Source organism: Ischnura elegans, chromosome 8, assembly GCF_921293095.1.
Source record: "Ischnura elegans chromosome 8, ioIscEleg1.1, whole genome shotgun sequence".
NCBI classification, from domain to species: Eukaryota; Metazoa; Arthropoda; class Insecta; order Odonata; family Coenagrionidae; genus Ischnura; species Ischnura elegans.
The window spans coordinates 53,420,763-53,438,675 of NC_060253.1; positions in this window are offsets into that span (position 1 = coordinate 53,420,763).

Below are 17,913 nucleotides of genomic sequence, written 5' to 3' on the forward strand. Positions count from 1 at the left end.
TTTTTTGTGATTCTTTACCTTTATTTAGGAGAGTTTCCTAAAAACAATTTTTTCATGCTACAGGTTTGAATTCCATTAATTTCTATTTGATTGCCGTATTGCTGCTAATTAATATGACTTTATAAAGAAATTGTTTGATTTCTAATCGTAATTTATTTCACTACAGCGTGGAGCTATGAATGATATGATAAGGCTTGGTATTGGGTATATAATTCCTGTTCTGATTTCTTTGCATTTATAGAGATCAATTTTGTAAAGAAAAAATTTCAATTCAATCGAGTAAACTTTTTCGGATAATTTTCTTGGACGTGGTGAATAACTTCTTGGAACAAAACCCTTTATTATCATAATAAACGCTTATTACTATTTCATATGAGCCTATTACAACATTTTTCGAACAACTCTTGGCGTAATTAGAGTAAAATTCTTACTGCAAAACTCTTCATGAATTCCTGGATTTCTTGAAGGAATTGTAACCAAAGGGTCCTCTCTTCCTAAATCCACCAACCTCAGTGTACGTGTCTCTCGTTTGCACGTGCGGTGAGAAGGGACAAGCGAAAGCACTCTGTCACGCACTTTGCTCTTTTTTCCTTTGCCATTTCGGTTCCCATTCTCACTCACGAGCCCATTTCTACTTCGCCCTACTACCCTCAGCCCTCCGTCCCATGTGTAAGGGTTCCCCTCTCAATACCGTTGCTTATTGGGGCGAAGTTTTCAAAAGTTGACCGAAAGTCAGAAAACAATTGCTTAATAATTACGTAAGGTTGAGCATAATTACTTACTCTTGAGGTTTGAGGGAAATAAATTCATAACGATTAGAAAGCAATTGATATCCGTTTTTTCGTTCAATTCTGAGTTGCTTCCAAAGCATATTCTGTATATTCCGAATAGATTTATATCTGTTCTGTATATTCTGTATACCGAGGGTGGCGCCCGGGCCCGCCAGCTACCTGGGACAGTCCGCGAGCACCTATGGGAGGAAAGGAACGACCATAAAAGCTATGGTGCCGACTCAGGTATCCAGCGGGCCAGTGCGCCACCCTACGGTATACAGACTATAGTTTTTGAGGCTCTTTTTTCGACTGTAACTATTAGTTCTTAGCTGTTTACGTTGGTTCACGAGAAAAAAATCAACCACCACCAACCGCTGTTATTGCATGGTATTTTATCAAGCATTGGATTGGGAAATAATCATGCATTTTAAATTTTTCGCCGTGCTCGATCGTTCCTTTTTCTTCCTCTATTAAATGTTTAAATAATTAGTTTTAGTCTCATAAACCCTTGCTTTGATTAATTTAGGAACTTTTTTGTATTGTTCATATTTTCGAACTTTTTATTCGCGGTTCGTTTAGCAAATAACTACCGGGATTACTCCATGACTCCCATCAAACAACCTCACCTACGTTTTGAGCTGAAAACCCACGACTTAGAATGACAACTGGATGTAGGGGAATACACACTCAACTGCTTCGGAAATTTTTAGAGTTAGCTATCGAGGCTACTGCAATATTAATACAATAGTTCTAGTATAGACTAATTGTATGTTTTGCGGCTTTAAGGAAAATATCATAAGGATCTAACCAAAGAGTCTTTCTACGTATACATCGAGCCTTCAAAGAGTGTGCCTGAGAACGCTAATTCATAAGCGCTAAACGCTAGAGAAAAGGGACTAGTTCCGTATAAGGACCTTGTATGGATTATGGGACACAAATTCTGCCTCTAACCGTGCCATTCTCTTTGTCCCTTATGTACATCCGCCCTTGATTACCATCATTCGTCATGTCCTCCATGCTAAACCCTCACAAACCGCTACATAGGATCCTGAAATTTGATTATAGTTGCCATCGTGTCGTACATTTCTCTTTGTTACTGTGTTAATTACTCGCATGAATCTATGCATATAAGTTGAGGAGGTACAGAAATGGTCGTGTAGGATTTCGCTTGATAGAGACACGTGATGGTGGTATGGCAGCTGAAAAGAATTCATTTCTACCGGCAAATTCAATTCCGCCATAGCGTCGCGACGGTTTCATATTTCAAGCATCTCAATGCTGCGTTTTTTCTTTCGGCGGGATCCCAGCTGCTTCGTGAGTTATTAGCTTTCACGGGATTTGTCGAATGGCAGTACTGTACGCTCATGTGAATAAAGGTCTTGAATTATTGGCTCAGGCGAGATGCTTTAGGGATTTGCTGAGGAATATGTCCTGAATGTTTGCCTACGGATATTGACCTGAGTATGTCATCTACCTCGGGAAGCGCATTATCCCGGTATGAACTGACACGGCTGTATTTGGGGCACAATTTATTTGCGCGATATGGCACTCACATGCTGGAAGCCTCTCGTGTTTGGAAGCTGTACTTTATTGTTTTATTTTGAGCCCTCTTATATGGCTATATATATACGTCAGATATTTTTGCTTACATCCTCCATTTATATATTTTAATTAACATCTTGAATTACAGCATGAAATGTATTATTTACAATTGCTTACACAAGTTGAAAACATTTTTTTCACTCTATATTATATTTTTTAAATAATGAAAATATTTTATTGAAAATATTTTTATATTATATGTTTTACATTATTTAAAATTGCTTTCACGAGTTGAAAACACTTTTTTACTCCATTCCATTTTTACCAACCTTGCGTTCTCGGACTCTATGACTATGGAATAGGAGTAAATTTCCATATTTTTGTCGGTAATCAGCGAACGTGAAGTATTTTTTGGAAGGTGAAAGCCGAAGAACATCATGTTATGAAAATGTGATTGTCTGTTTTCGTCTGGATTTATTGTGCTGGATTATTAGCTGTATATTTTATTCGCATCTGTCACTTTTAAGAAATTAAAATACTTAGCTATTGAGAGTTTTTTTTAGAGTTTGCTATCTGTCAATTGATGAAGATAATAAAGAATTATGAAGATAAAATGGATCGACCGTGTAAGTAACGAGGTAGTCCTAAGAAGAATGGGAGAAAAGAGAAGTCTTCTTTAAACCTTGAGCAGAAGACGGGACAGCTTAAGTTGGCCACATTATGAGGTATGATGGCTTGATGAAAACAATCGTAGAAGGACAAGTGGAAGGTAAGAGGGGCAAGGGAGGGCCCGGAATGAGTTACATAGGACAGGTTATAAAGGATGTGTAAGAGAAGAAATACGTAGCTATGATAAGGCTAGCGGATAGAAGAGGGAAAAAGAGACCTGCGTCAAACCAATCTTAGGATTGCTGACTCATGATTATGACCTGTTAATTTTGAGTACGGGCGTGAATATGTATTTAGTCGCCAAATCTCCACTTATGGATCTCAGCTGGTGATATGCACAGTAAGAAGCAAAAGTGTTTTAAGTTCATTCACCTTATTAATGTTTGACTTTTTTTCGGTTCGTATTTTCTCTAAATCTTTCAAATGCTAACATAATGAGAACGAAACTGTTAAGTAGGAAAAAATTCCAGTCGGTAGGATCAAATTAAATACGTACACCCTTTTTATAAAGTTATTTTTTCGTAAAACAATTTCAGCTGCACTCGGGAAGTGTTTTTAGTTTCGTTTCTGTCCTAATGATGATTTATTTTTCATATTTCAAACCGTGAAATGTCTGTACATGAATTTCCGTACCCTTGTGTTCGTCTCCGCTGAGGATTGAATGAATACTTGAGGTAAAAAAAAAATTATGCGAGGAAAGGTTGGAATTAGGATTCAACCCGTATGGGCTCTTGCGTCCGCTTTCTCGGTTATGGACTGCGCTCTAGTTCCATCGTCCTTTCCTGTTGCTGGGAAGCCAACGGCCTCGGAAACGCCATTGTTGCGCTCCCGAGGTCCGAGGTTATTTGTTTGGGACGCGCTTTAAAATTCCAACTCCACGCTTTCCCTCTTAATTCTTCATTCGCCACACGAGCGGCTACCTCACTCTACCCCCTTTGAGCTGAGCTCATAATTATTTTATTGTCTCTCCTAGTCTGCGATGCCTCAAGTGTGTTTCTCTTTCAAATCTATCCCTCACCTGGTTCATTTTTGCTCTTTTGTTATTAATTTTTACGGTGTAAGAGATAGCTTCTCCCGGCACCGTATGCAATGAAATATAAGAATATAGGGAGATTAAGAAGAGAATATAGCGTTTGCAAAGGGGGATTTCATGAAGAGGGAGGAGCTTGCGATAGAAATATTATTAACATTTTAACCCTTCCTAACTCAGAGACGCTTCTGAGATAAATTAAATTTCAAGATTCCTCATTTTAAAAAGTGAAAATTTTCCACTAAATCATACCTATTGTGGCACCTACATATTTCACCTTTAAGCTATACAGCAAAGAAGAACACGAAGTTTAACTCTTTCCTGAATAGAGCTGAAAATGTGTAAATTGTTGATGTTACTTAGAAAAAACAATGGGTTATAATGGGTTAAATAAAATGTATGTGGAGTGTCTGACCTGGAGTGAAGCGTTTTGCGATGCGGAAAATTGGAAACTTGGGAAGGCGGACGAGAGAAGAATGGAGGCGTTCGAGATGTGGGTGCTGCAAAGAATGGTGAAGGTGAAGTGGACGGAGAGGCAGTGGCGTAGCCAGAAATTTTTTTCGGGGGGGGGTCCAAAACCAGGGAGGTAATTTTTTAAAAAAACAGGGTACTAAGTATAGGGTTTCCAACTAATTTTAACACTTTTTATAATCGAAAAAAACTTTATTTTAGCTTATAAATATTCGTAAATTCACGATTTTTTAAATATTTTGTTATATTTTCAGGAGCGTAGTAATTGTGTTTCTATTTTTCTGGGGGGTTTTGGACCCCCCGGACCTCTCCCCTGGCTACGCCACTGCGGAGAGGAGGAAAGACGAAGTACTGGACATGGTGGGTGTGGAGAGGCAGCTTCTAGGTGAGATATGAAGGAGACAGAAGTTATGGATGGAGCGAGTGCTGAGCGGGGAGGGGATGTTGAAAACAGTGTTTGAGGGTAGAATATTTGGTAAACGAGGGGGAGGAAGCAAGAAAAGAGGATCTTTACATAGAATGAAAGGGAGCAGGCCTTACTATGAATTGAAGAGGGAAGTTTATGAAGGAAGGGTAGGCTCCCAGAATGCTTCCTAAGAACCCAATGGAAACCTATCTTAATCTGTGGAATAATTAAATGATAATGATCGCAAAATGGGAAATAATAATTCAAGAATATGTATAAGTCGCCGTCACCACGTAATTATTCTTGGTATTTTCCCTTTTTCTCTATCTTGTCTTCGAATTTGTTTAACTGAACATTCATTTTATGGCTCTCAATTTCTGATCAGCAATTATCATTCATAAATTGTGTGAGGTTTCAATCATAATTTAATAACTTATTAGTCCAAATTTCCTGTCTATCTACAAAAGTAAATGGATTCCGCGAAGGTGCTATGCTATATGCAATGCTTATAAAAAATACTTTTTTCTAAATTTTCGAAAATATTGTTTATAAATCCTCCTTGTTTCACATTGCAAAAAACTTTATGGGGTTAAATTGTTTTCTGGGGTTCATTTTAAAAATCTTTCTACTTACAATCTTTGAAATGTGCCAATCGAGAAAAAAATGTATAAATATCATGTGGTGCATGCATTTTGTCGATGAACGCATTCAATATGGGGAGCGAAGTAGTCTATGATTTAGAGCGGTTGGTTGCTGATCTATGGATCTATTGTTCAAACCGCGGGTGACCTTCCGGCATCCCCAAACAAACAAAACTCCTCGCAGTGCGAAGTGGCTCAGGGTACGGAATTAGCTTCCCTATCCTGAATGTGTGAAATATGCATGCCTGTGGTTAAGCTCTTGCACTCGCCTATCCAAACCAAATCAAAGGTTGGCTCACCGAATAAGCGACAAATTTTGTACTACTATGAGTCATCTAGAGACTAATATCAGTTTATCTTCCACATTTTGACTTCGGCTTTGGCATTGAGTTGGTAATAAATCAGAAATATTTACTCTACCGGGCCTACGTTTCATTATTATCAGTAAGCTCATGAAAAAAATATCTATATGCTGGGAAACCCACTTCCGACCACTGATTGACTGACTGGTGTATACAAATGTTTGGGTTGAACGAGACGAGATACGACAAATGTGATAGAATCGACCCCCTCGAAAATCGTCCGAAATGCTAAGAAAAATTGTTGAAACACAATTTTATTTCTAATGCAGCGTTGCCAACTGCCTGCATGCCTTTTCTTTATGGGGGCATTTGGAGGTCAAAAATCGATTTTTCCCAAATTTAATTTTTAGAATGAAGGCCATGTTATACGTCGAGAAACCAATTTTCAGGCCTAATGAAGCGCTTTTTGACAAAATCGTGCAATTTCGATATTTCGTGAATTATTGTCTTATCAACGGAGAGAGATACAGTGGGTGTCATAAGATTCAACAGAAATTGAAAGAACTGCCAGAATGAACCAAAATTCCCGGCATCGGTCGAAGGCCTTTCCCGGGTTTTCCAGTGAGTGGCCGCTAGTATTTTTATTCTCCATTTATACTCCATTCGCAGCCTAGAAAAATTTTTTCTACCTCAAAATTAAGTTAGCAAAGATGCCCTATTTCCTAGACGACAGTCTGCATAGTGCGGCAAGAAGGATATATTTTTACATTATCGAACCGAAATAAATGTCATTTTCGTTTCTGTATTTTACTTCGTTTCACGGTAGGATCTCCTTAATGCACTCATAAGTTATCTTATTTCAGGTGATTTGAGACTTAGCCCGTGTGGTCACAGTGTGTGGAATTTGGAGTGACCTTTCCCATAGAATTTCGAGGTTACTGAGGTAAACCCATTTTAGAGACGAGAAAAATACTCATTTTCTGTATTAGTGCACAAATGAGCTGAACGAATATGAAGTTCTGATGGCATATTTCCATTCTGTGAAATTTTAGAGGTATTGTGTGACTCTATGATAAACTTAATTAGAAACTGTCAGTGGGATGCCAGGAAATACGTTCGGGTGGGGGTCCAAAATTAGGTTGGAAATTTTTTTGAAAAACAGGGTACTATGTAGAGGGTTGGAAACTAATTTTAACACTTTTTGTAATCAAAAAATTTTCATTTGTCGTGGAAAACTTCTGTAAATCCATAATTTTCCAATATTTTGTTTTCTTTTATGAAGGAAAGAAATAGTGTTTTTGTAGTTCGGGGGTGTCCGGACCTCCCCCTCTCTACGTCACTGAAAACGATGTATTTCTCATAAAATGTTTCGGACTATGATTTTTATGGTGTTATTGTTTGAGATCTTGGTGAGATTCATGTATATGATTCAAAGCCTAAATTTATTAAACCATGGCAGCAAAGTGGTTGCTACGACATTAATGTCTAAATCCCAGCATAATAAATACGTTGTCCATACCTACTTTGGAAATCCACCGCTCACTTCCAGCATTAATATGCTCCAAGCTAAGGCTAAAAACTTTAAAGTGGAGTAGGTACATAACGTTTTGTTTCCCAAGTCAAAATCGTTTAAATCGTTGATAGCAATTTTCGTGTTCATTTTCCTCCATCAAATATTCATGTTTTGACAGAGGTGTGCCGCGCCAATGTTGACATTTCTTGTGATGGTCGTATTTGCTTTCTCCTTTTCAACTCACGACATGTTTGTAATTGATTTTATAGTCTCGCTGATTCCCAAAAATTTATTTAACTGAAGAATCAAGTCGTGAACGATGAATTTCAATTTGATTACAAGAATAAATTTTTTTTTATTAAAGCCTCACTGAATAACGAATTTCATTTCCGAGGGAGATTTCTGATCAAAAAATGTCAATTGGAGTCACCGTCAGTCCATCAGGCGTAGCATAAGTCTTCGGCATTACTTTCTAGCTCAGAAATTTTGGTGTTGTTTTGCTGTTGACTTGCTAAAAATTTCATCCATTATATTTCTCGGAAAATCAAGCGTAAAGCTCCAATTTTTCATGGGTATGAATTTGGTGCGTAATCTGATTTCCTTTCCAGTAGCCAGCCTTTTGAGAGCGCAGGTTGTATATATCGTTCTTACTGTATAGTCGCTGATTCGAATAAGCGAAAATTGAATAAACAAAACTGGAAGTCGCGCTAGAAGAAAGGCAAATTCTCTGGGATTTATTGGAAATTCAATCTTTCTGGGTTAACAGATAGCTTCCCCGTACACAATGTGTAATAAACTAATGGAAGATATTTTTCGTATGCATTTTCCTTTTTCTTTCCTGCCTGGACTTTAAGTGGAAATATTTTACATGGCTATCAAGAATGGCTTCTAAATTCCATTTGGTGAGATATACGGAGCTTCAGTCAGAGTTAAATTATTAATTCGTTAATCTTTGTCTAAAAACTGCGTTATATTCAACATTTCGAACCTTTTAGTATGATGCTTCACAATTAGCCGATATATCAGTTCATAGGAAGTTATAGCGGCCGCAAACCTTAGCTCGTAGATTATATCAAATGAGTAGAGACCCTAATCCTTTTCATATACATTTCCATCACTCTATCCTTCTATAATCCACAAACGTCTATTCAATTGTATTGATATTTTGCTGTACTCATAATATATTCTGGGAACTTGATTGTATTAAGACTATCTTTTGGAAAGATGACGTTTATCACGAAAATTTGTTCGTATTAATTATAGCCACAATTTCTACAGTAAAGCCAGAACAACAAAAATTAAAGTTAAATTGGCGCTGTATTTTAAAAGATCGATTCGGTAGGGCCCAAATGTTGAGGGATGAAGATGTTTTTTTTGATGACTTCTTTGATACATAAACTAAACCAATAATTCACCCGCGCTTGCAGCTTTCAGAAAATACTTGTTGCCTACAATACATCATCAGACCCCTAAGTTAAACAGTCCCTATTTTTAACATTTCTAAGATAGTAGCCATTCAACCCCATTCCTATTTATCGTGATATGTGAACGTGTTCTTCGTGCTTTTTACCTCCAAAAGTATCATTCTTTTCTGTTTTGAAGTTCACCTTTATTGACTAATACCAATTCACGGGTAATGGACGTTCTGTCGGGCTCTGCTCCTTTGAGCGGCGCTCTACCCTCAACCACTAATTCCATCCTTTGAGTTGAAACAATGCGTGAGTTAGCATCACGCATATTTAATGCTAATTTGTCAATGGCACTCATGGTTTCGAGATTTTTCTAATCACGTTAGAACAATGATCCACACGAACTTCAATCAGATTTTCATATTGGGTTATTACGTCATTGTTTCCGGCAACATGAAATAAATTTGTTCATAAATAAGTGCAGTTCAGTTTGTATGAGTCATTTTCATAATTATTGCCAGACGGAAGACAAACCAGTGCAAATGAATGACTATAATTTCACATATGTCGTCGGCCTCGGTGGCGGCGTAAAGTCCTCGCTTGATAAACCGATGGCCGCGAATCCCGCCTGGGTTGGTTGTCCCACTTTTAGGGTATGGATGCTCATGTAAATTTAATTGTAATGGAAACTCTGATATAAAAGGCAAGCAGTGCTTTTTTCGGTGGTGTGGCAATAAATAAATAAAAGTAAATAAATATGTGTATAATTTCATATTACGGATTATCTATGGGTATCTATTTAGAGGATAAATTGTTACGAGCGTGTTGCGCCCGCTCCCAGCGGGCTTCCCCCGCTCTTTTCAATGCAGGTCCACAGAGGTATAGGCGCGTTTCTAATTTTAAAATGTAGAAAAAAAGGCAGGGTCATATGTACAAATTTAATTGGAATGTTCATGTGCAAACTGAGGTCAGAGGACCTCTTTAAACACAGCATTGGAAGTAATTACACTATCCTCTGTTAAACGGACGTGATGACTCATACTTACGTATCAACAGGAGACTTGAATGTGGAATCAGCCGCATTTTGATAAAAATTATTTAAAGAATGCGAGATATTGTTGCAAATGAAGAAATGTATCAGTTTGTGCGCCGTTAACGTCAGGAATATTTACAGGTTTTTTTTGTTTATTTTTTGTTTTTTTTTAATTATTTATTAACCAATTTTGGAAACAATAGCAATATTTAGGAAGTACGATATGCCGTCGCATGTTCTCTGATAAATTCTGTGCGTTTTGGTACCTCATTTGTAGAGTTTGGTTGCGTATAAGTTGAGAAAAAGGTATCTATACAGTAGAAATAATATAGAAGATTGTGTCTTTACTTTGGCCTCGGTGGCGGTGGGGTGAAGTCCTCGCCTCCCAAACCCTTGGTCGTAGGTTCGAATCCCGTCTGCGTTGGTGGTCTCTATCCAAGGATGTTTGTTAAATCCTCCGTTGTTAAGGCCTCTATGTGCTGTTTACGGGGAAGTTAAAAAAATAAATAAGAAATAATTGAATAAAACAAATATTATCTGCAAATGCATTGCGAAGTTAATTTTTCTCCGTATTTCCTCTATTCCCTAAATTTCATTTTAGGAAAATATCTCGACCATTTTTGTCATTTTCTTACCGAGTACCTGTGACGTACTTAAGGGATTACCGATGATGTGAGCTCTTGCAGAAGATTTCAGCATGGGACTTCGTGTCACAACATCCTTAAAATGAAGCCGGATACATCAGTATGCTCCTCATGGATATAGTCCCATCGATATATCGGCAAAATCGGCGCGGAAATGATTTTTTTTGCCCTATACGTGCCCAATCCAGGCTTTCTCAGGGGGTGAGGACGCTTTATATATTCTTGCCTGGTACGACTCAGGCTCCGGTCACCTGTCTACGCTCCAAAAGCACAAGCTGTTTGACCCAACAAGTCCTCTGTAGGGAAGGGTGATGTCTCCGTGACTACGAACCTCGACCTGGGTCCCGTAATGTAAAAAAAATCTCTTTGGACCTCGTCCAACCCTGCCATCCTCAGCTACCTTGAAGGAACGTGGGTAGAACTTTGAATCTCTTCCGTAACACGAGAAATTTTGGCTCAGTACGGAGTGCGGGCAGGTTTTTACGCGCTAAAAAGGTATCGACAAATATTTCCTCTGGTTATCAATCTTAAAGTTGGTTGGTCGCTGCGCTCCTCTATAATCTCTAATCAGTTAATCTCTTTTATAAAGAGTGAATTCATTACTGACTAATTCGTACAAAGAGGTCAGGACTCCTAGGTGGGTCCTCTGAAGGATACAACACACCGGGGCCAGCCATTTCACCTCATTACAGATTTTTTTTTAGTTAACTGGCTAAAGCACTCGGTCGGAAATCGGGGAATCCGGGTTCGGATCCCGGTCAAGGCGAATGATTTTTTCTCTTAGGACTTTTCGTACAATAGTTTATCTCTTTTATTAAGTGTGATGTGTTCACTGATTGACTAATTCATTCACTTATTAACGCAAGGCCTTAAATTCTGAACCAACGGCCACTAAATATTCAGGATCCTTAAGTGATATAACGGTGAACCGAAGATGGAGTTTTGCGAAAAAGTGCATTTGGTGCGGGTGTTCTTCCATTAAATTTTAATTTACGAAAAAGTGGAATCTATTCTAGATTCAGGCAAGAACTTTCCATCATATATTGCAAGTGTAATTAATAGCACTACAAAGGAAGGATTTTTTCAATAAAGAATTCCCTAAGTATTTTTTAATTGATTTGAACAGAAAGAAAATTAAACTACCGGTAACGTAGAAATGTGTTTTCCATGTATATTATCAATGAACACTACGAAAGGTTTTTTTTCCCTCCTGAAAAAGTGATTACATTTTCAGAATATGTTCCCCGTGCTATTTATACTTTACTCACTCTCGCACAGACATGCTCTGTCAATTACTCAAATTTTTTCAATTAACCTTCAAAACCTTACGTTGCCATCTCCAAGTTATCAGTTGGCCTTAGTGAACATTTTTCTGTGACTATAATATAATGATGTTTCATATTAAAGAATTCTGTGCTTATATTTTCACATTTTAGGATCAGGCAAATGTTATTAAGTGTCTACATTAACAACCAGGGGCAGTCTGGCCAGGTCGGCTGGTCGGCAATCGCCGAGAGCCCCCACAACGCTCGCATTCATCGTGAAGGGTGTTTATGAAAGGTTTAATAAAAAAAAGGCCCAGATTACATGAAGCAGAGTAATTTTTGGAGTTATGCAATTTCGCGTTCTCATTACTTACTTTGATTACAATTCACTCAGTGTAAAAATATTATATGAAATATAAGTAAAATAAAGGTGTAAAGATGAAGGAGATATTTGAGACCATGATACTTTTTGATAGGGTTTTTCGAAAAGGTTATTTTAGAGTTTTTTTAGATTTTAGCGCAGTTTCCAGGAATAATTTCTCTAATTAGATAATAAAAGCATAATACGTTATTAAATTTTATAAGCTGTGAAATTCTCACTTACAGTAGTATTTTTTTTCTTATGAAATTTCTATTTTTATTAAATTTTATCCTGTTTTTAAGAGCCAGAATAGCGTAAAAATCCATTTCCGGGATACAATTTTCTAAATATTTCTGGGGAGGACCCCGTAAGGAGGGCCTCACCATGTTCCTCAGCCGAGGGCCCCCAATCACACCAGACCGCCCCTGTTAACAACCACAACAAGTAATACATCATTAAAAAATATATATCGAGAAAGAGCTATGAAATCTCTTGATTAATTTTTGGAAATGAAGTCTATGACGCCGCATAAATGAACCAAGAGGAAAATCATATCTAAGGGTCAGGATAAGAGGATATCAGGCGACCCGTCAGCTTCTCCCTTGTGCTGTGATCCTGCCACTGGGTCTCGTATTTTTCTCGCGTCGCGGGGAAGGACATGCAAAAGCACTTGGCTCGCCCTTTTCACACATCCATTTCGGCCGCCTACATCCTCCCCTAACCCGGAATCACCATTTACTTTGCCTCGTGCCATTCAGCCCCCGGCCCCACTGCAAGGGCCACCCTTTCTCAATGGCATTGTCCGAAAAACTTTTGGAGCTGTTTCGTTTCCGCCACCGCCCATGGTGTCAATCTGAAGGTCCATGTGTGGGACTATAATGTAGAAGAATACTTATTATAATGATATAATTAAATCTTAGAGGTAACTAGAAGAAGCAATTAAAATGTGAACTATGTTATCAAATGGCTGGCAATTGTCAGTTTTTCGAGGAAGGTAGTAAATCTTTTTCATCATTTACACACAATATTATCCAAAGCATACTGTTAGGGAACAGCAAGAAAAAAACGAAAAATTTGTAAGATTAGCTGGTAAAAGAATGTACGATGTAAATTTGTTTTTTTATTATATTGATTATAGCTTTTTCAGTGCCTAGACGATTTTAATCACATTTTATGATCTGGATGAAGTCATGACTGTTATCTCAGCATGCACGGAATTGATTGATAAAGAGATCATTTTTACGTTGATTTAAAATCGGGGCAAACGCAATCGTCTTCAAATACTTACTGCAATCGTTAACTTGTAATTCCAAATTTCACGATCAGTACTTTTTAAAGCTTCAATGACTCGTATCCTCATTGTTTTAGTGTAAAAATTTGTGAAGTTGGTGCGGTAAAACTGAATGTCAAAGCATTTATTATGCTTGGTTAAGAGCTGCACCCGTGCATGATTGGCTTCGGTGAGGCATCATAGAATGTTAAACTCAGATATCATAATATCATAGGAGTAATCACAGGCATGTTAAACGCGGGGGCGTGGAAAAAGGGATTTTTCAGTCATGTTGATACTGAGGTGCAATTGATGAATGCATCAACAATTAACAACATTGACGTTCAAAATAATTGATATCATACTATGGTATCTATTTATACGATACTATTCACGTTATTTTATATTGGCTATTTTAATGGTGACGTTTCCTTTGGACTTCAGTTATCATGATGGGATAATTGATTGTTTCAGGCGTGACTTTATTAAATTTACTTAACATAATGAAAATTAAAGAAAACTTTATAATTCCACTGAAAAATATTTTATGTACGACCTAGATTTCGACGTGGCACGTAATCGTCATCCACCAGACGATGACAAATCTAGGAAGTACATTAAATACATTAAATATTTTGTGTGGAATTATAAAGTTTTCTTTACTTTTCATTATATCATGATGGGATCCTAAAAGAAAAATCTAATCATTTTATGGCAGCTGTTTAATCAACATACAGCATAGTGTCGTAATATAATCTATAAGCTTACTAACTAAATCACTAACAGTGAAACACTCGTCATTTATATTTCAGGTGATATTATTAGCAGTTGGAGCCTCCAGCAAAAATAGTAGATGGCGATTATTATTTTGGATATACCGGTGTGAAAACTCTGGTCAGCATATTGTGGAAACTCGCCTCTTATTCACTTCCTTTGAGGTTCGTAACATTTGTACTTTAGTATGTGTGAGATGAAGAGTCGCGGAATTTTCCGACCTGTACTTAATTACTTTTAAAGAAAGTTAATGTCTTTACGGTGGGAACTTTAAGATGATGCAACCTTCGACTGATCGTATTTTGTCTTTTTCTTGCGTAGAATAAATTGTTTGAAAAACACGTTTTCATCCTGAAAAGTTTCGTGCGTGCAGACAGACAGAACAGTACATATATTCAAGGCTCCAATTGAAAAATAATAACTCGGAGAAAATACTGAGATAAAAATTTGAGAGTGGAGAGAAAGTAAATGGTTTCAACCACTCATTGACCGTCAAATACTCGTTGAATTAGGTTTTTCCCCTTTTTATTAGTGCCTATTTTTTCCGTATGTTCACAAAAATTAACTGATGGGCATTAAACGGGCAAACGTTGAACAGATATACAGCCAAGCTTTTGCTACACAGGCAAAAATTTCAATTTGGAATCGGCGTGAAACATTTACTGTGCCACATGATCTCCTTTTCTTAAACTTGTAACCAATATGCTAATAAATATCTTGCATAACTGTACTACCATGTGGAAATTCTCATTCAAACTATTTATTTTCCAAATCATCTTCGAGTGAAAAAGTTTTTGGTTGTGCGAAACAGATTAGGAACATTGAATATTGCTTCTTCCTCTTAATTTACTTGGTCTCAAAGATGCTTTTAGTGATCATTGGCGAAAATTTGACTTGAAATCGTTTTTAATTCGAACGAAGCCATTCTTGAAGTGCTTACAGTCCTCTGTAGCATGTTTAGATAAATTTTTCTCTCTCCAATAGAGTTTGAACAAAATATTTTATTTGAAGCAAAAATGACTTTCATTGTCTCGCATGTATAGCCTTATTATTTTAAGAGTTATTTAAGTTTATCTGCTTTAATACAGACTATTCATTAAGGTATTACGTAATTAAACTTTTTTTGTGATTTTTTTCAAATTGATAAATAGATCAGTGTTGACAAGGGTCTCTTCTATAATCATTGAAAATTTCACAATGATTTTTGATCTGAACAAGTTTTCAACAAATAGTACGGAACGGAATATTTCCGGTTGACGGGAGTGACGCGTTCTCTTAAAGGGAATGAGTCATTCGCGTAATTTCCTTATAAGCGATGATTTAGCCCTAAGGTCGTACCGAAGCGTACTCCTTACGGCCGTAGAACGAGAGCATGGTCCCTAAGGAATGTGGATTACTGCGCGGATATTCCCATCCCATTGCATTGCCCCTTGCAGCCGATGTTTCAGGAATGCGCGAATCAGCCATGCATATCAATAGACTAAAGGGAACAAAGCGATGGATGGATGATTAATGATCGAGTAAATTACTTGTATTCGTCCTGCATCGCACAAGATGTGTTTTCAGGGCTATGTTGGAAAATGGTTTTGTGGACATCGGAATAAATTTTGTGGTCCGAGATTAAATTTTAATCTATCAAGCACGCATGGATAATTAAATGGTAATCCTAGAAGCAGAAAGAGTGTTGGTACAAGGTGTTTTGAGTTTTTCAATTTAGGAGGTCCGTAGATGTGCTTATAATATGAGAATGACGCTCACACTGCGGTTTTTAGCATCGGGTAAGTTTAATAAGAAATGAATGAGCAATATTTCAAGTATTTTTTTTAGAAAAAGTATTGCAGTATGACCTAAATTTATGGTAAAACTTGCAGTTTCTCAATATAAAGTCCAAAAAGAAACTTATATGCATTCTTACTGGAGATAGCTATCATTCCTTAACGTATTAATTTATGATACCTGTTACAAAAATTTCATTAAATCATTCCCGAAGTTTGCAGAGCATTATTTGAAATTTTTTTAAGAAGTCTTTATGATGCAAATTTTATTTATTGATGATATTCACGTATATTTTCATAAAAAAGACGTGAATGTGTCTGGTGATATAATTATAGTAGCTGTGTCGTAGGAGAACGGACTAGTGGATTGGATCGTCCACCCTGGACTTAGCTCCAGTTTGTCATATCGTTGGTTAGTGATTAAATGGCCAATATTATTTTCCAAAAATAGTCTTCCCGCAATATTTACGTCGTTTGATGTCATTATGTAATTACCGTAATACACTACGATGATTGATAGACTTCCACTTGAGAAAGCACTATCTCTCTCAATTACTAGTGGGAGATATTTCACCATTGCTGTTTCATCACTCTACCACACTGACGTCAACTCACAGTCACAGATGAAGGTTTAATGAAAGCACAGAATTCTCTGAAAGAGAACATTAAATGCGGAGAAATGGAACCAAGTTCAATTGGAGAGCCTTGAGGAGTTTGGTCTGAAATAGTTACTCCAAGGAACCACGACGCAGTACCTAACTTTAGCGTACACACTGTTCCGTTGGAGCGTATTGCTTTCAAACGATCCATCATGCCGTGAATTCTGAGACACGAAAATTGTCGATGAACTTGTGTAGCCGGAAATGTTCCGAGTTCCCGGGACTTGTTCACGCTTCTCTCTCCTGAGATGAGAAAGACAGAAAACGGAATTAAACCACTTCGGGCTCTTATTGCGGGAAACCTAATTAGCCAAGATAGAAACTTCGGGGGGAATATTTGATTTGATAGGGATTCTTGCCCCAAAAAGACTTCTAAAAGGGTTTCATCCAAGCCCTCATCGCGAAACTTTAAACGAATTGGCCGTTCGAATATCGTAACTTGAATTATTATTGGATCATTTCTTGCTCTCAATGTCTACGTATTGAATATGTAATATTTTTTATCTTATTCAAAATTTTATTTTTCACAAAATAATTTCTTAGGTATTGGTAATTTATATTATATTTTATAGATTTTCAGCGAAACACATTGTATTTACTTGTATCGATTTAAAAATAAATTATTCAATTAAAATCTTCGCCCATTAATTACGTGCTCTCACGTCACATACTGATTTGCTCTTGCTTTTGATTGATGGAACTTTATCGAAGTCTTTAATTTCTCTCTTCAAGGAAAACTGAGACCGAAGGTCAAATTATGTTACAACGTGTATTTCAGCTTTTGTGGATACCTATTTCATGTTTGTTTAATAGAAGCATTGGCTTTTTATATTTTAGACAGTTATTTTTAACGCTGAACCTCAGAAATAATTTCAACGGTTTTATTTCAAGCTTTTTCTTTTCTCGTTTAACTTAATTGGTGTTCCTGATTCATTGATTGATACATTTTCTTGATTTGACGTTATTCATTCTTACGTTATCCATTGTTTTTTTTTAGATCCACGTTTTCTTTTCGAGACGTTATCCTTCGGCGACCCTTAATTTCCTCTTCGTCACGAAGATCTAGATTCCGTATGTTTTTTAACAGAGTCAGTAAAATGCATTTCAGGATCACGTATGTCTTGTTGAGTGCTTTAAATTCGATATTTCCAAGTTCAAATACGAGAAAGGAGTGGTAAGCCATAAGAATAAAGAAAGAAATTGTATCATTTACCTAGCGTAAATTATATGCGTCAGTGCATCTACCTGAGCTGAACTCCGTCGTATAAAATTTAACTTTCTTTCACGATATTAACCTTCTTATATGTTTTCCTTCAGTTAAGATAAATTTTGCATATGGTCAAGAGTTTTGGAAAAGGTATCTTTGTCTTCCCCTT